Source organism: Solanum verrucosum, unplaced genomic scaffold (assembly GCF_900185275.1).
Source record: "Solanum verrucosum unplaced genomic scaffold, falcon-dt-bn FXZP01000197.1, whole genome shotgun sequence".
NCBI classification, from domain to species: Eukaryota; Viridiplantae; Streptophyta; class Magnoliopsida; order Solanales; family Solanaceae; genus Solanum; species Solanum verrucosum.
In genome coordinates this window covers 1,613,640-1,641,044 of record NW_026020363.1, presented here as the reverse complement: position 1 = coordinate 1,641,044, position 27,405 = coordinate 1,613,640, and the positions used below count along the sequence as shown (strand labels likewise).

Here is a 27,405-nt window from a genome sequence, read left to right as displayed (position 1 = left end):
TGAAATGGGTTGATTTAGTGGACAAAAAAATTAATGTCCCATCTACATTATTTTTTATCCAACCTGCCGCAGTTTTTGGTGTTTAATATTATAGATTCACAAATTATTCTGATTATTTCAAAAACTATAATGCTAAGGATGAAGTAATAGAGTTACCAGGAATGCCACCACTTAATCCAATTGATTTTCCATTTTTTGTGTTTGATGCCTGAAAAGTACCAATTGGGCAGTTAAGTCTATTAAAAGACAAATTGAAATGTTGAATATTAGCACAAAATATACATTTGAGGACTCTAAATCATTGTAAGTAAAGCCCTAAATGAGTCCAAATCTTGGACTCATCAACGCCAAGCAGTTGTAGAGAGATTATAGCTCCAATACGGGATTCCGAATGATGAGGCGGTGATTTTTTACCAAAATCTGCAATCTATCGACATCCTTATGCTAGAAATCTCTTTCTCCTTCCTTCCCAAGTTTAGCACAGTCTTTGGAGGGTTTCTGGGTGGTCCTCGCCTGTTTTTGGAAAAAAGAGAAAATGAGATTTTGCGTTATTTAAGTTCTATCCCATCATTCCCGCTCTGGCACGCCCCATCCCGCTAGACCATTGCCGCCCTAATGGCATGTGGTCCGCTCTGGCAGGATAGTGGCCCCAGTATTTTCCTGATGTTTTGCTTTTCCTAAATAACGATGATTCCGATCGATACACATTCCTGCATTTCTTGCGTCATATTTTACTGAATGATAATTATGATTCTCGGAACAATAAAAAATTTCATGCTTTTGTATCTCTAATTTGTTAGCACACGATATATTTGATAATAAAACATACTACTATCATATATTTTTTTCATTTCTTAGACTAAACTACTCATGCATTTCATGTGTTTTTTTACTGAATAATCATGATAATGTATGAAACAACAAATATGTTATGCATTGTATCTCTAATTTGTTAGCAAATATTATATATTATAATAAAACATAATGCGTGCTATCATTATTATTATTTTCTTCGATTAAAGTACACATACATTTCTTGCATTTTTTTCACTGAATAATAATGATGATTCTTGGAAAAATAAAAATATCATGCTTTTGTATCTCTAAATCGTCAGCACACAATATATTTGATAATAAAACATACTACTTGTTATAATTATATTTTTTTGTTACTTACTCAAAAGTATTCATGTATTTTCTGTTTTAGTTTTTGTTAAATAATAAAGTTTATTTTTAGAATAACAATAAATCAGATACTTCTTGGAGCTTCTATAAGTTTGAGTAAGATATCTTTTGATACTTTTTTATTAAATAAATATTTATATAATTTCAAAACTTAATAGTTAAGGTGAATATTTAAAGAATATAATGAATTTTCTAGATTTCTTTTGTATCTAGAACCATCTATTTACTAGTATAAATATGTGTCACCTTAATCAGTTGAAACCAAGCCAGGTCAAAAAACAAAGTTCTCCTGCCCAAAACACTCATTCTACTTCATGAATATTTCTCTTCTCACCACCCAAAACATGAAAAATTTGAACAATGAAACGCCTCATGTTCTTATAGCACTATTCCCAGGCCAAGGGCAAATTAATCCATGTCCTCAATTTTCCCACAATTAATCAATCTAGGCATTGAAGTCACTTTAACCACGACCCTATCAGCTTTCAGTAAAATAAAAAACTTCCAAACGTTGAAGGATTAAGCTTTTCTCCTTTCTCTGATGGCTATTATAGAAAATTCCAGTTAAGTTAAGTCAATGACTTTCATTTGTTCTATTCTTCTGTAAAGTCTCGCGGGTTAAAATTCATTTTCAATTTGATACAATCAAATGCAAAAAATGGTACCTATTTTTCACATGTCATCTATTCAATTATCATAGAATGGGTTGATTTAGTGGACAAAAAAATTAATGTCACATCTACTTTATTTTTTATCCAACCTGCCACCGTTTTTGATGTTTACTAATATAAATTCACAAATTATTCTGATTATTCAAAAACTATAATACTAAGGATAAAATAATAGAGTTACCAGGATTGCCACCACTTAGTCCAATTGATTTTCTGTCTTTTGTGTTTGATGACGTGCAAAGTACCAATTGGACAGTTAAGTCTATTAAAAGACAAATTGAAATGTTGAATATTGAAGAAAACCCGAGAGTTTTGGTGAACACATTCGAAATTTTGGAGTTTGATTCTTTCAGAATTTTAAAGCATGTGACTATGGTGGGAATTGGGCCTTTCATTCCTTTAATATTTCTTGATTATGATACTTTTTAAGTTGATATGATTAAGATTAGTTCGAAGAATTATATGGATTGGTTTAACTCAAAGTATAAGGGATCGATTATCTACATAGCATTTGGAAGCTACTCCAAAATATCAAGTCAATTGATGGAAGAGATTGGTCACGGATTGCTGAAATGTGGGAGGCATTTTTTTGGGCGAATAGGGAAGGACAAGATGGAGAAACGATGGAGGACAAGTTGAGTTGCAAAGACAAACTTGAAAAGCAGGGGAAGATAGTGAATTGGTGCTCGCAAGTGGAAGTTCTTAAACACCCTTCTGTTGGTTGTTTTCTCACTCACTTAGGATGAAATTTAACTTTTGAGAGCATAGCATATGAGGTACCTATCGTGGCATGCCCACTCTGGAACGATCAAGTTTGTAATGCAAAACTCATTCAAGATATTTGGAAGAATGGTGTTAGAGTTAATGTCTGTGAAGATGGTGTCGTGGAAAGAGATGAGTTCAATAAATGTATCACGGTTGAGATGGGAAGCGGCGAAGAAGGGGAAGAATTGAGAAGAAAAATGGATTGATTTAGCTAAGGAAGCTACGAAGGAAAATGGTACATCAAGTGTGAATCTCAAGGCTTTTGCCAATGACTTTTTACTTAGTCATAATAAGTACTAAATCACTCCTGAATAGATGATTTTAATGAAATAGCTACTGATTAATTAGTTTCTTCAGAGCTTGTTCTCCCTTTCAGAAAAAATAGTGAATTTGTTTGAAATTATTCATAATGAAATAATTTTCTTAGTTTCTGAAATGATCATTTTAATTTCTTCCACACTTAAAACTTTAATTATTTCCTTTCATTAATTTCTTATCCTTTCACTTTTTATTATTTTTAGAAAATATTTTTTGTTTTTTTAAATATAAATAAAAAGTGTCCTTAAATTTAATGGGTTTTTTAAATGTTTTATTTGATTTTATTTACTCATTTTAATATCTATTCGAAATTAACTTATTTTATATATAAGACTTTTGTATTTAAACCTCAAATTAAATCAAAAGAAAAGACAAAGTAAATAAAAAGATTAAATACAATCAATAGAAAAATAAAAGAGAAAAAACAATTAATGAAGGTAAAAAAAAAATTTAAAAGGTATAAAAAATCCAAAACATACATGTATTAACTTAATTTAAATACAAGATAAAGAAAATAAAAAGATATCAAAGACTTATTTTTTTAAAAATAAAATAAAAAGCTTTAAAAACAAATTTTTAAAATAAATATTTACATAGGTTACAGGCACGTGTGTACAAACATAACAAACTTATTTAGTTGAAGGTGTCACATCAGCACAAAATGTGTAGGAATATGAAAAATTGAGTACGAGAGCTAACGGAATCCTAATTAAATCAAGGCATGTAGTTGAGATTTCGGTCATAGTTCATGAGGGGTACTTATGCATTATCCCTTATTTTCTTAAAAAGCAAAATTTATAATCGAATATATACTTATGTCATGCTTTTGTAACTCTAAGTTGTTAGCATACATTATCTCTAATAATAAAACATACTACTTGCTATCATTATGATTTTTTTTTGTTAATTATTACTCTAAAGTACTCACACATTTCCCGTGTTACTTTTTGCTAAATAATAAATTTGATTCTTGGTATAACAAAGAATTCAAAATACTTTTTAGAACATCAAGAAAATTTGAGTAAAATTTTGATATATTTTTATTTAATAAAATTTATATAAAATCAAAATATAAATATTTAAGGTAGATGTTTAGAGAATATGATAATTTCATTAGATTTTTTATAGTATGCGTGACCTTAATTAGTTGTAATCAAGCTAGTTCAAAAATGTTTTTTTCCTTTACACAGTTAGTTCTCCTTCCCAAAATCCTCAATCTCTTTCATAGATACCTCTCTTTTCACCACCCAAAACATGAAAAAATTGAAAAATGAAGAATGGCATGTTCTTATAGCACTATTCCCAGGCAAAGGACAAATTAATCCATGTTTTCAATTTTTCAAACTATCAATCAGTTTAGGTATTTAAGTCACTTTAACCATAAGTTTATCACGTTTCAATAGAATAAAAGACACTCTTTAATGTTGAAGGATTAAGCTTTCTTCCTTTCTCTGATGACTAAGATGAAGATTCTAATTATGTTCAATTCATGAGTTCCATTTGTTCAATTATTTTATAAAGTCACGTGAGTCAGAATTAATACTCAAGTAAATCCAATCAATGTAAATAAAGGTACCCCTTTCTCACGCCCCGAGCCTATACCCTGAGCGGGACTGACACTCTAGAACATTTGCTGGCCCAAAGTGAACCATTGGTCTGTCTTACTTACTCAGCGGAAGACTTTAAGCATTATAAAAAGAACTCAAATGCAAGATAACCAAATGTCTCAAACTAAAATCATAATGCTTTAGAAAACAAACCTTTAACTTAGCCAAAGTGGCAGCTCAAATCTGAACATAAGCCAATAACAAGGTAAAGACAAATGACTAATTGATTGTATATCTATGAAGCCTCTATAATTGAGATGGATGTCGAGACAAGACCCCCAAAATACTAATGAACTAAAATGATAAAGTAATGATAAAGGGGATCCTCCGAAAGCATGGAGGCTCACCAACAACTCTGAAGCTCAACTGGATCAACGATGCACTGGATGCTGATCCTGATTACCTGAATCTGCATCATAATAAGATGCAGGCTAACTGGCATCAGTACATTGAATGTACAACTATTCGAGGGGAATTCTAAAATAGGACATAAGCTTGAAAGGAACTAAAAGAACATATTTGGGCTCAACTCAACTCAACTTAACTCAACTAAACGCATTTCAATATAAAGCAATAAAATAAATACAATATAAAGAAAAGCTTTTAAAACATGGATTAAAACTCTGTGTATTTAGAAAATACAATAGTAACTCTGAATGTATGCAATGATACAATGTAAACTCTGAATGTATTTAAAAATACAATTAGCTCTGTGTATATAAGAATACAATATACTGCTATGGTAGTTTCTCTAACCGACAACCACCACTATGAGCCTAAGTGGGGATACATGGTCTTTTCCACGCTGCCAGAATTGTCCTATTCTTTGCCGTCACATAGAACATCATAACTAAGTGGATCCACTAGTCTATGCTAAAAAACACTTAAAGAGTCATCTAAAAAGTATGATCCTTTCTACCCATGATGGCTACATGGTTTATGGGGGCTGTGAGTTATCTGAACTCTCCCCCATATCTGTGCTCAATACTACTCCAAAAGTATACTAGTTCATATGCTTAAAAACATAACTTCTTTCTTTCGTTTGACATAATTACTCAAAACTTACGTTAAAAGCTCTTTTGGAATCGATGTTCCCTTTCTTGCTCAAATGTGAAAACAGTTACTCTTTACTCAACTCAAAACTCATGTCTTAAACAAAGGTAAAACATTTGTAAAAGACTTTTGGAAGACTCTATGAACTTCTCTTAACTTGACTCTTAACTTCTCTTCACTTGACTCTTAACTCCTTGAATTGAATTATGGATTCAAGGATTGTGATTTGTGATAGAAAAGATCTCATGATGTTTGGGAGTGTTTTTAGATAGTTATACATGAGAAAAAAAATCAAGAAATCATTGTCTAGGAGCAAGTCCGCGACGCGAAGATGCATTTAATTATTTGATCGCAAAATAAATTTTGAGGCAGAACCGTCCGTTACCGCTCCGCTCTACGAGGAGAATCTTCCCATCCTGAGTAACAAGTTCATGATGTAGAACTGGTACCCAGATTCTGCTGACTTTTTCCTTCTTCGTTTTCTGACCCCAATTCGCCTAAACTCAGTTCTTTTTCTCAAATTTTCTTTAGATTCAGATACCCAGTGTATGTACACAAGAATCTAACTCAAAACAACCGACCTTATACTCTAAAGAACTCCTCAATCTCATCCCAAATTCAAGAATGAAAGCAATTCAAGAACACAACTCAAGAACATCAAAGTCTCAATCTTTTAGGACGAAAATTATACTGAAATAAACATGTTTGGCGCGTGGGTGAACGAACCCAACGGTATGTGAACTCACATACCTCGTAGGGATCAACCCTTGATGAAATTCACAAGAGATTCTTGAAGAACTTGACGATTTTTGCTCCTTCTCCTCCTTTCTCTTCTTCTTTTCTAAAACCCTAACTCAATATCGTAAAAGTGTAAACTGAATCCTATAAGTTTAGACCCCAATTAATTACCAAAAATGAAATTAAGTCACGGGTATGCAAAAGACCATAAAGCCCTTTTAAAATCTGGGCATATCGCACTCATACAAACTTGAAATCGCGCAAACTCAACGGCGTTAGAAAGATTATTCTAAGATCATTCCTACCATATCTGGAAACACACCTAAATTATCTTGAGCTAGGATTTATGGTTGTTTGAAGTTCACCAAAAACCCAACTTAACATACTTAACAAATTTTCCAGATTTTTATATTCTTTCCAAAAATGACTATTACCAATTTTTAACTTCTTTCCAGTTATTTCTAGTTATGGGGTGTTACACCCTTTTTAATATGTCATCACTATTATTATGGATCATATTGGTTTAGTGGCACAAAAAAAATTAATATCCAATCTACATTATTTTGGATCCAACCAACCACAGTTTTTAATGTTTACTATTATAGATTCACAGATTCTGTTGAATATTTTAAAAACTGTGATGCTAAGGATAAAATAATAAATTTACCAGGATTGTCATCACTTAGTCAAATTGATTTTCCTTCTTTTGTGTTTGATGTCATTGAGATTACCAATTGACCACTTAAGTCTATTAAAATATAAATTGAAATGTTGAATATTGAAGAAAGTCCAAAAGTTCTTGTGAACATTTTGATGCTTAATTTGAGAATTTTAAAGCATGGGACTATGGTAAAAATTGGGCCTTCGATTCCTTTAATTTTTTTTATAAAAATAGTTCTCAATCTAATATGATTGAGATTAATGCGAAGAATTATATGGATTGGTTCAACTTAATGGATAAGGACTAGTATTATTTTTAGTGGGAAGCTCCTAACGTCAAAGTTGGATTACCATTTTGTCCTTATTTTTCTCCTAAAATAAATTGAATATTAATATATATTTAATTAATTAAATTTTAAGTAATAGTTATATTTAAATTCATGCATCAAACAAGTTCTTCATGCAATTATATATTCATGTACTAATTAAATGTGTGTAATGAAGAGTCTAATAACCTTGAATTTTTATTTGTAAGATAAGTGGGAGTAGTGAAGAGTCTATCAAAGACACTCACACAACATTATTTATATTTCCTTCTTTCATTCAAGTTTGTGATCATCTTGCATTCTACATTAGGTTAGTCGACATCAATTGTAAAATTTTCATTACCAAGTAATTATAAGAATTCTTACTGATTTATTTATAAGTATTCTTTAAAACTTCATGCATATTCATCTTCTTTTTGTTGAGAAATATGTAAATTATCATAGTTACAAGATGAATATTCTCAAATATGAAGTTGTAAGTGAATTTTTATTTTTCATATCTCTATATTTTTGAGATGTTAAATATAACTTCGTAATTGATTTCTATATTTTTGTATTCTTCCTTTCTTCTATATTTAGGATATAAATATAATAAAGCTAATCCCAATTTATATTTATAATTAATTGTTTTGAGGGTAAGCATGTTAAATCCCATAGAATAATTTCACAACTAGACCTGTAAAAGCAAGTCTTTGATAAACATTAATACTTATGTCTTCTTTATTGTTTGATAAGCATTTGTCCTTTTAAAACAACATGTTTGTATGTTTTCCTTTTTATATGTAATCTCAAATGTTTAGAAAATTCATGTACTTAACTATTACAGAGAGGTACAAAATTTAGTGCAAACGTATAAATAAAATAAAAAATAATGTAAAGTAAAAAAGATGACTAAATGTTACATTGAATTTTACTGTATTAGAATTCATATTTAATTTTTTATATACAAATCATTTAATATATAGTTCAAGAAATAGTGTATCTGTCTTTTTAACATATTCATGCTTTCTTTTCTGCTTTTTTTTTTATGATTTCAGTTTTTTATACATATGAAACATTTTGTCTATACCAAGTCGACTTCTAACAAAATGTATTTCAATAAAAATGACAATATTTTTGTCTATATGTTTTAATGTGATGTCTTTAATTATGGATGACATGTCTTTATTTACTTTTCTTTCTTTTCCATTTGAACTTGTAATTTTTTGTATAAATTTAATGTCACACGACCTAGACATTTTGTACTATTTTTCTTTATATGCATATTTTTTATTGCCAATTTCTTTTTGGATTATTAAAACTTACGTGTAGTAATTAAAATATATTAATTCCTTTGATTTAATGAAAGGTTTATTTTTCATGAAACATTCAAAATATCAAACCTCCAACATCTGACACAAGATTTTCATGTTATATTATGTGAAGAGATATATTCTTATGTGAAACTTACATACAAAAAGACTTAGGTTTGAACTTAGCAATGAATTTATGTATGCTCCGCTATGATAATATATAAATTAACTTTTCTAATGTCAATTAGGTGATAAAGGTGCAACGCACGTTCCCATGACTAGTATATTAATATTTGAGTCTACAAAGTAGAAATTGATGAACAAAATGCAACAAGAAGATCAATAATCAAAAGACAAATAACAGAGAAGAAGAAAGAGAAGAGAAAACAGTGAAAACTATTTTGCAGAGAAGGAGTTACAGGTTGTTTTATTTAATAAGTTTAGTGGCCTAATATAGGCTTACAGAAATTTGTGGAATCATAATCCCACTAAACTACTTGCCCTAAACTCTAGGAAAACAAATTGCACTAACTACAACTAGGAAAATATCAGGAACTAATTAACTAACAAAGTGACAACTAACAGCTAGAAAATAGCTACGACAAGACTTAGTCAAACTAAAGAAAATATGTTGATGTTGTACGACTTTAACACCTCTTCTCGACATCAGCTCTAGTCTTAACAATACCTAGCTCCTGACAAAAACTTTCGAACTTATTGGCACATAAGCCTTTTGTGAACAAGTCTGCAATTTGTTGTTCTGGTTTTAATATGCTTCGAGTTGATCTCTCCTTGTAACACTTTTTCTCTGATGAAGTGGTAATGTATTTCCACATGCTTAGTCCTTGCTTGAAAGACGGGATTTTCAGCTAAACTGATTGCAGATTGATTGTCACAGAACAAGGAAACTGCATAGCCAACCAATTGCTTTAAATCTTTCATCAGCAGCATAAGCCATGTACTTTCTTGAGCAGCAACTGCTGCTGCCCGATACCCAGCTTCTGTTGTTGACAACGACATCGTTGGCTGCCTTTTGCTGCACCAAGAAACTGCTCCAGCTCCAAGCTTAAACACAAATTCAAGTAGTTGAACGACGAGTATCATGATCTCTTGCATAGTCAGAGTCACAGTAACCAACCAACTTGCGTTCTTCACTTCTTTTATACAGAAGACGATAAACAATTGTACTTTTCACATGTCTTAGCATTCGTCGAGCAGCCTCCATATGGTGCTTCTTTGGATTGTGCATGTAGCGACTCATCACACCAACTCCAAAAGAAATATCGGATTGTGCATGATTCTTCTTTTCCTTCGTGTGAACACATTTTGACATTTGGTTCAATTGGAGTTGCAATTGGCTTGCACTCCAACATTCCAAATTTCTTCAACAAGTCTATGGAATACTTTCGCTGATGAAGAAAAATTCCTCCTCGAGTACGATCAACCTCCAAACCAAGAGAATGATTAAGCTGTCCAAGTTCTTTCATATGAAATCGGACAGATAAATTTTCCTTCATTTGGATGATTTCTTCTTCATTTTCCCCAATTACAATCAAATCATCAACATATACTAGCACTATAGCTAGCTTCCCTCTATCGACTTTGACAAACAAACTTGAATCTGCAGAAGTAATTAAATAACCACTTTGAGTTAAAAATTCAGCAATTTTACCGTACCAGGTCCTTGGCGATTGCATTAATCCATAGAGCGCCTTCCGCAGCTTACAAACATATCCAGGGTGCTCTTGACTTTGCAAAACCATTGGTTGAGCCATGTAAATATCCCGATCCACCTCCCCATGTAAAAAAACATTTTTAACATCCATCTGCCACAAAATTCCAATCTTTGCTAGCAGCAAGTGCAAGTAAGACTCACACAGTTGTAAACTTCGGCACTGGACTGAAAGTTTCATTATAATCCAAACCATATTCTTGAGTAAATCCTCGAGCTACCAAACGAGCTTTATGCCTCTCCACCAACCCAGTTGTGCGACGTTTTATTTTATAAACCCATCTGCATGATATAGGTTTCACATCTTTTGGCTTCGGCACAAGTTCCCAGGTTTGATTTTGTTCTAGTGCGGCCATCTCCTCCTCCATTGCTCTATTCCATGCTAAGTTTTGAGATGCTTCTTCAAAGCTTTTAGGTTCTTTTCCAGATTCATCCTCTATTATTGCTGCATTGGCATATTTGGGGTTTTGTCTCCGAATCCGTTCTGACCTTCTCGTCTAGGATTGTGGAACAACTGGTACTTCTCCTTCATTTGTTTTACTATCTAGTACTTCTCCTTCATTTGTTTCACTTCCTTCACATGTTGGCTGGTGAACAATTGATTGCCCAAAATTATGAGTTGCACCTTGTTCAACATTGGCATCTTCACTTAATCGAATATAAGTAATTTCCAACTTATTACTCAGATCAGTTTGGTCCGCTAATATATCCTTTTCCGCACACCACCATGAAGAGGTTTCATCAAATACAACATGTCGTGATGTATAACACCTTCCACTTGTAGGTTCACTACATTTCCACCGTTTTCTTTGATTATCATTGCCTATAAAAATGCATTTAACAGCTTTCTTGTCCAATTTACTACGTAATTAATCAGGTATAAAAACATATCATACACATCCAAATACTAGCAAATAACTGACATTAGCTTTCATATTCCACAACTTCTCAAAAGGCGAAAGAAAACCTAACCTTTGTTGAGGAAGTTTGTTGATGACATATGATGCAGTCCTCATTGCTTCTGCCCAAAATCTTCCTGGGACATTCTTGGCATGTAACATAGTGCGACATATTTCTGCTAAATGTCTATTCTTCCTCTCTGCAATGCCATTTTGCTGCGGCGTGTAGGCACAAGTATATTGATGGTGAATTCCACATTCCCTTAGGTATTGAGAAAACTCAACTGAGTTGTATTCCCCTCTGTTATCTGTTCTTAAACAATAGATTTTCTTGCCGACTTCTCCCTCAACACTTTCCCTAAACTCTTTAAACTTAGAAAAATAATCTGATTTTTCTTTCATAAAGAAAACCCAAACATACCGAGAGAAATCATCAATAAAGGTCAACATGTACTTCATTCCACCAATTGATGATCGCTTTACCGGTCCAAACACATACGAATGAACTAATTGTAGTGGTTCATCGACTTTAAATTTGGATTCTTCAAACGGCAACTGGTGAGTTTTACCATACTGGCATCCTGCACAAACAACGTTTGCTTTTACTTCAAGCTAGGGAAAACCCTTGATCATTGACTGCTTCATCATCACAGTTAGCTTGGAATAACTCACGTGAGCCAATCTCATGTGCCACAAATCTGTAGTCTCATTATTTTTTGTCCACTTTACGTATGCAGACTCTGCCGACATAGCATACACTGATTCTAATCTCCTCCCTTTCATAATTGGATTTTCTAGGTTCTTGAGATCTTGATATATCCTCACATTATCAAGACCAAATAGAACGTAGTTTCCATATGTTGTTAATTGTGACACCGAAAGCAAGTTTTTCTTCATACCGGGAACATGATAGACATTTTGAAGTGACATTTGGTTGGTCCCATGCTGAAGAGAAACTGCCATCTTACCAATATGAGCTATCGGTAATCTTAAATCGTTGGTTGTCACCACAACCCGACTACCCTTGTAACTGACGGGTTCTGCAACTTTTGCTTATCACCTGTCATATGATTTGCACAACCCGAATCAACCATCTAGTCATTATCATGATCAATTGATTTAGATATTGTCGTTGTAAGTGCTAAATCCCCGTCTTCAATAGCAAAAAAGGCTTAAGTATCCCAAACATCTTCATTATTCTCGTTTCGATTTGAGGTAGCAACGTTACTTTCCACGGGCTGTTTCTTGAACCAACAATCCTTTTCCATATGACCCTTCTTCCCATAATTGTAACACATCCCTTCGAATCTTTTATCGTTCTTTTGATTCTTCGAAACTCCCTTTGAACGAGAATTTTCATCTCTCTGAAAACTTTTCTTGTTAGACCCACAAGCAGATTGATGCTTGATGTTCCTACTTTTGTTGGTGTAGAGGGCTTCTTCCTCATTCTTCACCGAGAGTCCTACCATTTGCTTTGGCATATCTTCTTGACCAACTAGCAGATTTTCAAATTCAACAAGTGATGGTTGTGTTGGCCATCCCTGTACAGCAGTAACAAATCCTCTGAATTCAGGTCTCAGACCATAAATAAAAATTCGTTTTACCCTAGTTTCTCCAATTGGAGCTGTAGGTTCCAAATTTGAAATTTCACGGCATATCTTTTTGACTCTATGGAAGTATTGGGTAATCATTAAATCACGTTGATTAGACGATAACAACTCGTTCTCCAAGAGTTGCAGCCTTGCATCATTCTTCTTTGAGAAAAGTGCAGCAAGTATGCCCCATTCTCCTTTTGGTGATTTAGAATCACGAACATGCTCCAACACATCCTCATCGACTGTTGTTTTCAGCGCAAACATTGCTTTGCCTGCTTTTATCTTCCACTTACGTAACGTTCCATTTGCATCCTCTGCCTCCGATTGTGCAACTTTGCTTCCATTGACAACTTCCCAGAGATGTTGCATATAGGGCATTCTACATGTTCCCATGTATTATAATTCTGATTATTGAGCTTTTTGATTCCGCCAACTACTTGAGGGTCATTCATCATGCTGGCTCTGATACCAAATGATGAACAAAATACAACAAGAAGCTCAATAATCAAAAGACAAATAACAGAGAAGAAGAAAGCGAAAAGAAAACAGTGAAAACTTTTTTGCAGAGAATGAGTTGCAGGTTGTTTTATTTAATACGTTTAGTGGCCGAATATAGGCTTACAGAAATTTGTGGAATCATAATCCCACTAAACTACTTGCCCTAAACTCTAGGAAAACAAATCTGCACTAACTACAACTAGGAAAATATCAGGAACTAATTAACTAACAAAGTGACAACTAACAGCTAGAAAATAGCTACTGCAAGATTTAGTCAAACTAATAAAATATATGCTGATGTTGTACGACTTTAACAAAAATTACTAACATAACCTTCTCCTGTACTAGCAAGCAGTCCACCATGCCTCGTAAGTTGCATATATGTGTAATTACTCTTTTTCCTTATATATTTTTAAGAAAAGAATAACAGAGATAAGGAAGAACGTGAGTATTGCGCCTAGTTTTCCTACAACTATTAATATCTTGAAAGGTCAAAGAAAATCTATCACAATTATATGGAAATTAAAGTTAACTCTGATAAATCTATGACAAAAAATTGAAATATCTATTACAAGAATTTGCACTTTAATGGGCTTCAATTCATATAATTCAGACTTGGGACACTTTCCTTTTTCTTCAAATTTTAGAAACACACACTTCAATTCGAATGCTTCAAGTTTTCTTTTTCCCGTTTCTTTTTGGTTCTCTATTTATTTTACCTGAACAAAAAGGTCCCAGGCTACCAAAAGCAATAAAAGATATTTCAACATTAAACTAAATCCAGCATAGAAATTTACTTCATTGATTATGCTTGCCACTTTAGGTCTCAGTGTATACCAATTAAACATTGAAGACAGTTCGATGCAGTAAAATCTCGTTGTGCACAATATGGAATGAAGTGTCGGACAATGTGTAGTTCGTTATAGAGGTTGTTCCAATGGCTTGAACCTACGACTTCTTAGTCATAGGAAGACAACACATACCATTAATGTATGACTACCCTTCAATCAATATAAGAAAATAGTACTTATAATTTATGCTCATGTATATAAGACTTGATAGACATAGCTAAGAAATTTGATCTTCTCATCTACTCAAATCACGATTACTGAATTTTACCCTTTTTTTGGAGCCACTACTATATATTTTATAAATATAGATACTTAAATTTTACCCTCTAATTCAAAGTTATTAGTTTACTTTTACGTTTTTTTTTTCAATTTCTTTTGTACTTATTCTTAGGGCAAAATTAATGAGGGAAAATTATTTTCTAGATTTTTAATCTTTTGGTGATATTTTATTTGGTATTCGGTACTCATATTGAAGTCTCTTTCTGGGAATGATGGTCCTATAGAATCTTTACCATTTTTACTGACTTCGAACCCGAGCTCTTTGTCATACCCCGAGCCTACACCCTGGACGTGGCCAGCACTCGGGAACAATTGCTTGCCCCAAGAATACCCTTGGCCCGGCTTACTTACTCAGCGGAATACATTACTAAAGATAAATACTTTTAAGACAAGTAAACTGAACTGCTCAAAATATAGCTTAGAATGTATTATAATAAAATTCACTGCCAAAGTGGCAACTCAAGTCTCAACTTAACTGAAAAAGAAATGTAAATTGTAATGAACTAACATCACTAACTCTGTCTATGAAGCCTATAAACAACTTAGATGGACGTTGAGACAAGACCCATGACATCCTAATGAACTAAAATACTGAAAGCAATAAAAAAGATCCTCCGAAAAGCCAGAAGGTTCACCAACTGACTCTGAGTGTCTAACTGGATCAATGAGGCACTGGATGTTGATCCTGATTACCTGCATCTGCATCATAATAAGATGCAGGCCAACTGGAATCAGTACATTCAATGTACGAGTATGCAAGTTGAAATGCTAAACATAACTTAAGCTTGAAAAGAATCTCAAAGAAATACTTACTTTGGCATTACTCAACTCCAGGATGACTTAACTCAATATAAAGTAATAAAACACATGCAATATATAGAAAGCCTTTGGAATAGTAGAAAACAACTTAGTTCGTGAAATAAAATGCAATAACAAATTCAACTTTACTCATATAATAAAGTAATATAGTTTCTGTGGGAGTTTCTCTAATAGACAACCACAACTATGAGCCTAAGTAATGATACAACGTCTTACCCACGCTGCCAGAACTATCCTATACTTTGATGTTATATAGAACGCTTAACAAAGTGGATTCCCTAGTCTATGCTAAAAGCATCTTAAGGAGTCATCTAAAAAGTATGATCATTTACTACCCATGATGGCTACATGGTTTATGGAGACGTGATTTATCTGAACTCAAACGCATTCCCATATCGATGCTCAATACTACTCCAAAAATATACTTTAGCTCATATGTTTGTAAAAACAAAACTCTTTCTTTGGTTTGAGATAATTACTCAAAACCTTAGCTTAAAATCTCTCTTGGAAATCTCAGTTTCCTTTCTTGCTCAAATGTGAAAACATTTTAACTCTTGGGAATACTTAGTTCCCGAATAATCTTTGAAGAATGAACTTTACTCTTACTCTTTATTGAAAACTAGCTCAAAGACTCTTTTGGAAATCTCGGTTTCCTTTCTTATTTAAATGTGAAAATATTTACTCTTTAGGAATACATAGTCCCGATATACACTTTTGAAGAAATGCACTTCAAACTTTACTCTTTACTCTTTACTCTTTACTCAAGTCTTAAAACAAAGTTAAAATATTTGTAAAAGTCTTTTGGAAAACTTTATGAATTTTTTTTACTTGACGCTTAACTTCTTTTGACTTGATTCTTAACTTCTAAGCTTGACTCTTAACTTTCCTTGAATTGAATTATGGATTCATGGATTGTGATCTGGGGTAGGAAAGATCTCATGATGTTTAGGTATAATTTTAGATAGCTAAATATGAGAAATAATCAAGAAACCACTGCCTGGAAAATAGTCCGCGACGCGGAGGTGTATTTAAATTTTGGTCGCATTTTTTTTTTTTTTGAGGCAGAGAGGTCTGGGACCTCTCCGTGAGGCGAAGGGAAAGTTACACTTCTGAGTAACAGGTGACGCGGACCTGGTACCCTGTTTCTGCCCGACTTGTTCCTTCTTCGTTTTCTAACCCAATTCACCTAAACTCGGATCATTTCCTCAAATTCCCTATAGATTCAGATACCCAATATGTATACACAAGAATCTAATTCAAACAACTCAAGGAAACAACATATTTACCTCAAGGAACTCCTCAATCTCTACTGAACACAAGAAGGAAGGTCAATTTCAAGAACACCATTCAAGATTCATCAACTTTCTAGAACAAAATTCGCTGAAATAAACATGATTGACGCATGGGTTAACGGACCAAACACTATGAAAGACTCACATACCTCTTTAGGGATCAACCCTTGTCGAAATCCAAAAGCTAAACCTTCATGAACAACAAACTTTGCTCTTTCTCTTCTTTTCTCCTCTAGCGTTTTTTTTCCAATAACCCTAGCGTAAATTTCCAATTGTCAAAATTGACCAATTTAGTTTAGACCCCAATTTAACTGCTAAAAATGAATCAACATAATTGGGTGGTGAAGAAACCATAATGCCCTTCAAAAGTCCGGATTGAACTTTCCTTATTTGTACAGCCCAACTCCAATGGGAATAACTCATTCATACGAACTCAAAATCGTGCAAACTCGGCAGCGTTGGAAAGATTCTTCTAGGATCTTTCCTACGATAGATGGAAACACTCCTAATTCATCCCGAGCTAGGAGTTATGGTCATTTGAAGTTGACCAAAAACTCAAACTTAACTTAACCAATTTTCCAGATTTTTATTATTTCCAAAAATCACTCTTTCTAATTCCAGCTCTTTCTAGTTTTTTCAATTGGCGAGATGTTACAATATATCCCCCTTGGAAACCTTCGTTCTGGAATGAGATTACTCTTAGTAGGCTAAAGGTGTAACATTTAACATTCAGCTCAAACACCCAACAAACAATGCAATTATAACATGCTAAACTTATAAATAAAAGCCAAGAAACGGATTAGTACCTTAATTTTGAACTTCTCCAGATTCGAAGAGATGTGGATATCTCTTCTTCATATCTTCCTCGGCTTCCCAAGTAGTTTCCTAAATAAACCAATTCCTCCAAAGAACTTTGACTGATGCTACCTCTTTTGTTCTCAACTTGTGAACGTGGCGATTTAGAATCTGAACAGGATCTCCTCATAAGAAAAGCTATCTTTGATCCCAATATCTTCAGTTGGTATAATAAATGAAAGATCGTCCATGCACTTCTTCAACATGGAGATATGAAGTACATGATGGACCGCTCCTAATTCTTGTTGTAATTCTAACTAATAAGCTACATTGCCAATCCTCTTAGATATTAAGGACCAATATACTGGGGACTAAGCTTCCCCTCCTTACAAAATTTAATAACACCCTTCATGGGTGAAACTTTCAAGTAAACTCAATCAGCTACTTCAAACTCTAACTCCCTTCTCCTAACATCAATGTAGGATTTCTGACGACGTGTTGAAGTTTTCAACCTTCCTTGAATCACTTTCACCTTCTCCATAGCTTGATAAACAAAATCAAGTCTTATCAACCCAACTTCACCAACTTCAAACCATCTAATAGAAGATCTGCATCTTCCCCCATAAAGAGCTTCACAAGGAGCCATTTGGATGCTAGAGTGGCAACTATTGTTGTAAGCAACTCAATGAGAGGTAGGTGATCATCCCAATTACCCTTGAAATCAATCACACAATCCACCTTGATACATGAAAACACTATCTCCCCCTTGTTCAAAAACCATCACTTTTTTCTTATGAACACTTGTCTTTAATTCAAGCAATAAAGGATCTTGGTCTTGCTTATCTTTTACTTGTGATACTAAAGATGATTCAGCCCCATTCACCACCACTACTCCTCCTTCTGTGGAATCCATTAGTCGAACTCCTAGCCTTGTAAGTCTATGCACCTCTTTTGCTAACTTTTTCTTAGCTTTCTAAAAATGGGCAGTACTACCCATAGAAAACCTTCTCAAGCCATCAACAACAACATTATCCTTACCTGGGGGATAAAGAATACTCATGTCATAATGGTTGAGTAACTCTAACCCCCTTCTCTGTCTGAGATTAAGCTCTTTCTGACTACACATATATTGAAAACTCTTGTGATCGGTGAACACATCCACATGGACGCCATAAAGAAAATGGCGACATATTTTAAAGCAAATACTACGACAGCCACTTCTTGATCATCAGTTGGGTAATTCTTCTTATGAACTTTTAACTGTCTGGAGGTATAAACTATAACCTTGCCATTTTTCATTAACACACAACCCAAACAAACTCTAGATGCATCACAATAGACAACAAAGACTTGAGTACCTTCTGGTAATGTCAACACTGGGCAGTAGTCAACCACTTATTCAATTCATGAAAGCTTTTCTCACAAGATTCAGACCATTAAAACATCACTATTTTCTGAGTCAACTTGGTCAAAGTCGATGAAATAGATGAGAACCGCTCTACGAACCTTCTATAATATCCGACCAACCCCAAGAAAGTCCTATTATCAGTTGCAGATGTGGGTCTAGGCCAATTTTGCACTGCCTCTATTTTCTGAGTATAACCTTTAATTCCCTCTCCAGGCATAATGTGGCCTAAGAATGCCACAAACTCAAGCCAAAACTCACACTTAGAGAACTTGGCATACAACTCGGTATCTTTTAAAGCCTATAGAACTATTCTGAAATGGCTAGCCAGATCTTCCTCATTCCTCGAATGGATTACTATGTCATCAATGAAGAGGATAACAAACATATCTAAATAGGGTTTGAAAACTCTATTCATAAGCCCATGAATGTTGCAGGCGTATTGGTCAAACCAAAAGACATGACCAAAAACTCATAATGACCATACCGGGTCCTGATGTTGTCTTTGGAATGTCACATTCCCTTAATTTCAATTGATGGTAGTCTGATCAGAGGTCTATCTTAGAGAAACAAGTATCACCCTGAAGCTTATCGAAAAGATCATCAATCCTCGGAAGAGGATACTTATTCTTGACGGTAACCTTGTTCAACTGACGATAATCTATACACATCCTAAGGGAATAATCTTTCTTTCTCACAAATAGGACTGGAGCGCCCCAAGTAAGATACTTGGTCGAGTGAAACCTTTCTCTAAAAGATCTTTCAATGGCTCATTTAACTTTTGCAACTCTGATGGTGCCATGCTATATGGTGGAATAGCGATAGGACGACTATCAGGAAGAACATCTATACCGAAGTCTATCTCTCTCAGGAGGGACTCCCGATATATCATCAAGAAAGACTTCTCGAAACTCTCTTACAATTGAAACTGACAGAATAAAAGGTATCTCAACACTAAAGTCACTAACTCGGACTAAGTGATAGACACACCCCTTAGAAACTAACTTCCTTGCCTTAAGGTATGAAATAAAACGACCCTTAGGCACTGCTGAACTCCTTTTCCACTCTAAGACTAACTCACTAGAAACTAGAACTTGACAACTCGAGTTATACAATCAACTGAGGCATAACAGGCATGAACCCAATCCATACCAAGAATGACATCAAAATTTAGCATGTGTAACTCAATTAAATCAGCGATGGTGCTTTTCTGATTGACGGAAATGGGAAAATCACAATAGACTCTATCTGCTATAATAGACTCACCATCAGGTGTAGAAACACTGAATGCTCAAGAAGTTGCTCAGAAAAAAACATCAAAATTGAAGACTTGGATCATACCTGTGACAACATCTGGCAAATTCTCTTACTCTCGGCGACTAGCGATAGCATAAAGATATTTTCCTTATCTGCCTGCCCTTGGAGTAGCTCATCTAGATGCAACTCTATCTGGTGGAGCAGCCGATTATGATTGGGCTCTATTGCCCCCATTACCATTACTATGTCTGCTCTTAGGACACTTTCTCATAAAATGACCGTTCTGGCCACACTTGAAAGCAACTAGTGGAGTGATCACGACACATCCCTAAGTTGCTCCTACCACACGTAGCACATGCAGGAGTCTTAGTACCCCTCTTGTGCCTTACAGCCTTGCGAATGTGCAGATCTAGCTCTGAAGTTCTGAGAATTCAAACTGTTCTACTAAAATTTGTTCCTTGGTGCAGGTGCACTAGCAAATGATGAACAAGGTCCTTTCTTCTTATGTTGGAAAAAGACTGGTTCGCATTACCCTTTTGCTGCTCGGATTCATTCACTAATGTCTTAGCCCTCTTATTCTCAAACTCTTCTCTATCCTTCAGCTGGTCCTTCTCAACTTGTTGCACATAGATCATCAACCTTGCTATGCCTACGTCACCTATTAGCATGGCTTCCTTACTTTCCTTATTTGACAGACAACTCAACCTAACTACGAACAAACTCATCCTGCTCCTCATGTCAGCAACCATCTCTATGCTTCTCTTAGCTCACGGGGAAAGAAACACCCCATGACAGCACTCTCAAAATAGTCCAACTCACAATCGGTTACACATAATCACAAGTTAGAAAGAGACTTTACAGAGATACACTCTAATACTACGTTTGTCACGCTTGAGCCTACACCTTAGACGTGGTCGGCACTCGAGAACCATTATTGGCTCCAAGTGAACCATTGGTCTTGCTTACTTACTCAGCATAAGACTTTACTCGAGATAAATACTTAATAAACAAGTAAACAGAACTGCTCAAAATATAACTTAGAATGTATTATAATAACATTATATTCACTGCCAAAGCGGCAACGTAAGTCTCAACTTAACTGAAAAGGAAAAGTAAAGACTCATGAACTAACATCAGTAACTATGTCTATGAAACCTTTAGACAACTAAGATGGACATCGGAACAAGACCCACGACATCCTAATGAACTAAAATACTGAAAGAAATAAAAAGGATCATCTGAAATGCTAGGAGGCCCACCAACTGACTCTGAGTGCTCAACTGGATCAATGAGGCACTGGATGCTAATCCTGATTACTTGCATATGCTTCATAATAAGATGCGGGCCAATTGAGATCAGTACGTTGAATGTACGAGTATGCGAGTTGCAATGCTAAACATAACTTAAGCTTGAAAAGAATCTGAATGAAACACTTACCTTGGCTTTACTAAACTTATGGATGACTCAACTCAATATAAAGCAATAAAACACATGTAATATATAGAATGTCTTTAAAACAGTAGAAAGCAACTTAGTTTGTTAAATAAAATGTAATAACAAACTCAACATTACTCATATAATAAAGTAATATTATTTATGTGGGAGTTTCTCTAATCGACAACCACCACTATTAGCCTAAGTGGTGATACAACGTCTTGCCCACACTGCCATAATTGTTCTATACTTTGCCATCATATAGAATGCTTAACTAAGTGGATCCACTAGTCTAATCTAAAAGCATTTTAAGGAGTCATCTAAAAAGTATGATCCTTTACTACCCATGATGACTACATGGTTTATAGAGATATGAGTTATATGATCTCAAGCTCGTCCCCATATCGGTGCTCAATACTACACCCAAAATATACTTTAGCTCATATGTTTGTACAAACAAAACTCTTTCTTTGGTTTGAGATAATTACTCAAAAACATAGCTTACAAGCTCTCTTGGAAATCTCAGTTTCCTTTCTTTCTCAAATGTGAAAACTTTTTAACTCTTGGAAATACTTAGTTCCCGAATAATCTTTGAAGAATGAACTTTACTCTTACTCTTTAATGAAAACTAGCTCAAAGGTTCTTTTGGAAATCTCAGTTTCCTTTCTTGTTTAAATATGAAAACATTTACTCTTTGGGAATATATAGTCACGATATACTCTTCTGAAGAAATGCACTTCAAACTTTACTCTTTACTCAACTCAAAACTCAAGTCTTAAAACAACGTTAAAACATTTGTAAAAGACTTTTGGAAAACTTTATGAACTTCTCTTAACTTCTCTTGACTTGACTCTTAACATCTTTTGGCTTGATTCTTAACTTCTAAGATTGATTCTTAACTTTCCTTGAATTAAATTATGGATTCAAGGATTGTGATTTGTGATAGGAAAGATCTCATGATGTTTAGGAATGATTTTAGGTTGCTAAACTTGAGAAATGATCAAGAAATCACTGCCTGGAAACCGGTGTGCGACGCGGAGGTGTATTTAAATTTTGGTCGGGAAAATAAATTTTGAGGTAGAGAGGTCTGTGACCTCTCCGCGACATGAAGGGAAAGTTACACATCTGATGAACAGGTCTGCGTCACAAACTTGGTACCCTGTTTCTTCCCGACTTGTTCCTTCTTAATTTTCTAACCCCAATTCGCTTAAACTCAGTTCTTTTTTTCAAATTCCGTGTAGATTCAGATACTCAGTATGTATACACAAGAATCTAACTCAAACATCTCAAGGAAATTACATTTTAACCTCAAGGAACTCCTCAATCTTAAACTAAATCAAGAACGAAGGCCAATTTCTAGAACACCATTCAAGATTCATCAACTTTCAACTTTCTAGAACAAAATTCACTGAAAAAAACATGATTAGCGCATGGGTGAAAGAACTTAACGCTATGAAAGACTCACATACCTCTTTATGGATCAACCCTTGTCGAAATCCACAAGCTAAACCTTCAAGAACGACGAACTTTTCTCTTTCTCCTCTTTTGTCCTTTAGTTTTTTTTTCCAAAAAATCCTAACGTAAATTTCTAATTGTCTAAACTGAATTGGTTCAGTTTAAACCTCAGTTTAGTTTCTAAAAACTAACTTAATTGGGTGGTGAAAACACCATACGACCCTTCAAAAATCCGGATTGGACTTTCCTTATTTGAATAACCTAACTTCCAATTGGTATAACTCACTCATACGAACTCAGAATCGTGCAAACTCGGCGGCGTTGAAAATATTTTTCCAGGATCTTTCCTATAATATCTGGAAACACACGAAACTCATCCTGAGCTAGGAGTTATGGTTGTTTTAAGTTTACCAAAAACTCAAACTTAACCTAACTTAACCAATTTTTCAGATTTTTATTATTTCCAAAAATCACTCTTTCTAATTCCAGCTCTTTCTAGTTTCTTTCATTTTGCTAGATGTTACACTCTTTGGTTGGGGGGGGGGGATTCTTAATCATCCAATCACAACCAATGGAAAACATTCGAGCATATTTCTCTAGTTATTATTTGGTACATTTGTTTAAACAAATGATTTTTCTTTATCATTTGTAATTTAGGTCACGTTTTAGAGGGGTAAAAAAATGGGTGAAGCAACTTTATAAAGCTACGTGACCTTTTTGGAATTAAAAAATAAGTTTTAGCTTTTTATTTAATTCAGTAAATATAAGTTTGTTGATGAAGATTGTAAATATGCATCATTTGTTAGACGACACGTAGACGTGTACCACTTTTATAACGAGGGTATATTTTCCCCTTCACCCTATAATTGATGTGTTAAAAAAGTGAGTAGTTGTAAATTGAAATTGAAGATAAATAAGGATACTTAAGACAAATTTTACTTTTAAGTTGTTAATATTTTCATAAAGGGACGCCCAAAGAAAGACATGATAAGTGAAATAGACCAGAGGCAATACCTTTTGTCCTCCTAAAAAATCCCCTAATAAAGTACTCCCTCCATTCTATCTTTTACTTTCTTGTAAAAGTGAAAGTATATTGTATCGCATTTTCTTCGCTCATTAAGATCCCTGAGTATTTATCAAACTCAAACGAGACTTAAATGGAGCGACATGGATGATAAGGATTCATTAGCCAACCCCAACGAGCTCGAAATTAAGGCAATAGTTGTCCCTACACAAAATATAACATGATAATATGTTAGAGTATGTTAAAGTACCATGTACCTTGATGAGTAGCAAACAACAAGAGCAAGGTACCATGTACCGGATGAGAAACATGTATATAAGGAGGGTGATCAACTGAACTAAAATCATCAATACCCCTCTCTGCGATAGATGGGAAAAGCTTCTAACGTTGATCAGGTCGTGATGAAAGGATTGATTATGAAATGGCAATGGTTATTCCTTCATTGGAGATTTATTTTACCTCTCGGCATACGTTGTCCAAAATAACAAAAAAATCAGAAACAATCGCAAGCCTTTCCCTCTTGATTAGTATTTCCGTGCAATGACCTGTAAACCGGAGATGACTTGTAAGCTAGTATTTTGACATTGATCTTCTGAGTCTTGATCGAGGAAAATCTTCAAGCAGATCATCAGACTTTATGCTATATAATCTATGTTGATCCCTTGTAGCACGGGCAGCTCGTATACCTTCTGAGCAGATTATTTTCATCCTATTCCTTTTACATCTTATAATTTCAGAAGCTTGTCAAGCTTACATGCTTGTGCACCACCGGGAAACTTTCCATCGTTCATCCGATTGCCAGTTTTCAAATAACTTTTTACAACGCAAACTACTAGATGATCCATTCATCTATTCTTTGAATTTCAGCCCACGAAATGGATCAAAAGCATTACCAAATAACTCAGATAACCATCGAATAATTTCAAAATAACATCTCCAATGAACCCCAAACATTTGTTTATCACCTTGGGCCCTGATATATAAATGACAAAAATGTGCAATTAAATTACACATTTATAGAAACAGAGGAGATTATATTAATAATCCATATAATAACTAAATTTATTTTAGTGAAAGAAAAATAGGGACTTTAAACATATGTTCCACGAAATTAAAAAATTGTGCTCTTTGCTTTCATAATGTCAACTATCAGAAATTTTGCGATAAACAAGGTGGATTATTTCAGGGTAATACCCTCCAGCTATTTATCCTAGATAGTTGAGAAATTGTTCAGTAAAGTTAAGATCTTAGTCGCCAGTGCCAGTCCATGAAAGTTCAAGATTTGAAAATGCATGCTCCAAGAATGGTTTTTACTTGAAGTGAAGTGAGAGTGAGGAGACATCATTTCCCTGATTTAATTATAATATCAATTGAATGAGGGTACACGTGTCACTTGAATTGAAGTGAAAATAAGCTCACAGCTCTTCCTAGATTCACATACCACATTGTGTACATGTGTCCACGGAAGTATACAGTGAATTAATGACTTCTTTGCATTTTACACCCTAAACGTGTGTTTTTATTAGTGATTCGTACTATATTCTTTATAAAGGAAAAAAAGTCAAAATTACCTCTCAACCTTAATTCATTAGATGACTTTACCCTTACTATTAAAATGAAGTTATCCTAGTTGTTAATAAACTTATCATTTGTATCCCATTTTGAACAGAAATCTTCAAATCAACCAAAATTTAACCGATTTCTTAAAAATTACTCATTCCTATTTTAAATACATGTATGACCCATCTATATATCCTAATCAAAAATAATTCTTGATTTTGAACCAAAAAAAACAAAACCCCTAATTCATGAAAGTAATGTGGTGACTGAAAATCTCTGTAAAAATTCACACTTTCTGTTCATTCTAAATCTTTATTATCAAGAATCTTGAGACCCCATCCGACCAACTATCACCATTTTTAATCAATACCACTATAATAATCGTATAAGGAGGTCTATAGGGGATTGTGCGGGTGGGTTGGATTGGGATGAAATGATAAAAATGGCAATTATTTCAGTGGGAAATGGTAATGTCGTATGGAGAGCTCATGGAACAATGGTGACAATACAATTTATGTATGGTGAGTACCATGTGATTACTAAAGTTGAACTCAATGTGGGAATGAATCAAATTGTGTTAGGCTTGTATAGGGAATAGGGATCTTCATGCTCTATTTGTTCTTGCACTGGTGGTTTATGTTCACAAAAATTCTTAACATGATGACTTAAATATAATTAAAAATACCAAGCATGATAAATTTAAAAGAAGACGTGTCTTCTTATTTTCAAAGAATGTCTCCAACACTGGATATATGAAAGATAAAATGGAAAAAGAAAATAAAACTACTAACTATAATTTTATGGCAGCCTTGGTAATGAATCTAATGCTTCACATTTCATAACGTTTATAAAGTTTCGTTAGCGTTATATTTGGTGTGCCAACTTTTCATATATTTTTTAATAATGTTGGCTGCAAGACAAACATAGCACACCTCAATTAATTCACCATATATTGGCTACTCCCACTTATACATGTACCCGATAATTCTATATACCCATTGATGTTTTCACCAATGAAAAAATAATTTTTAACATTATTAGCCTCATTGAACATTTTATCTCAGTATAGCTTAGTCCAACATCATTGAGTACAAGTTACATCTTGACTTCACCATAGTCTCATCATAAATTTACATTTAATAATAATCTAATAGCATTAAAAGATTTACACATTTAGTACATAAAAATTAGTCACCCATTTTGAAAAAGATAATAACATATAATTTCATCTTATTTTTCAAATGTGAATTAATACTTTATAATTAAAATCTTTCTTTATTGGCTACAACATTTTATTTATTTTTGCTTTATTTCTTTATGAGGTTCAGCATTTTCATAAAAAATCGCCATATCCAAAATGTTACTCAGTATAGAGATAAATGGAGAGAATAGTGACAGCAAGCAAGAAAATTTAGAATCTAATGAATAACAAATGTTGGTTTTCTTTGATCTCATTATTGAAATCCTCTTAAGGCTACCAGTGAAATCTCTCTAGCAGTTCAGGTCTGTTTCGAAAACTTGGTTGCTTTAATATGTAGTTCTAAATTTATCAAGTCTCATATGATTTTATCAGCTAATAAAAAAGATATAACACCTCGCTAAGTGAGGGAGCTAAAATTAGAAAATATCATTTTTGGAAAGAATGAAAAATCTGAAGATTTGTTTAAGTTATGTTAAGTATGAGTTTTGGGTAAACTTCGAATGACCATAAATCCTAGATCGGGATGAGTTAGGTATGATACAAGATACCGTAAGAAATATATTTAGATTATCTACCCAAACACGTAGAGTTTTCTCAATTTCGAATAAGTATGAGGAAGATATGCCCATTGAAAGTCGGGCTCTCTAGATAAGGAAAGTCAAAACCGGATTTTTAAGAGAAAACTCTTAAAAAT

The 27,405-nt window shown here is 33.9% G+C and overlaps 1 pseudogene; it reads left to right on the top strand.

The window, feature by feature from the left end:
• Positions 1-1,529: 1,529 nt before the first annotated feature.
• On the top strand, positions 1,530-2,921 carry LOC125837805 (UDP-glycosyltransferase 75C1-like; annotated as a pseudogene).
• Positions 2,922-27,405: the final 24,484 nt, after the last annotated feature.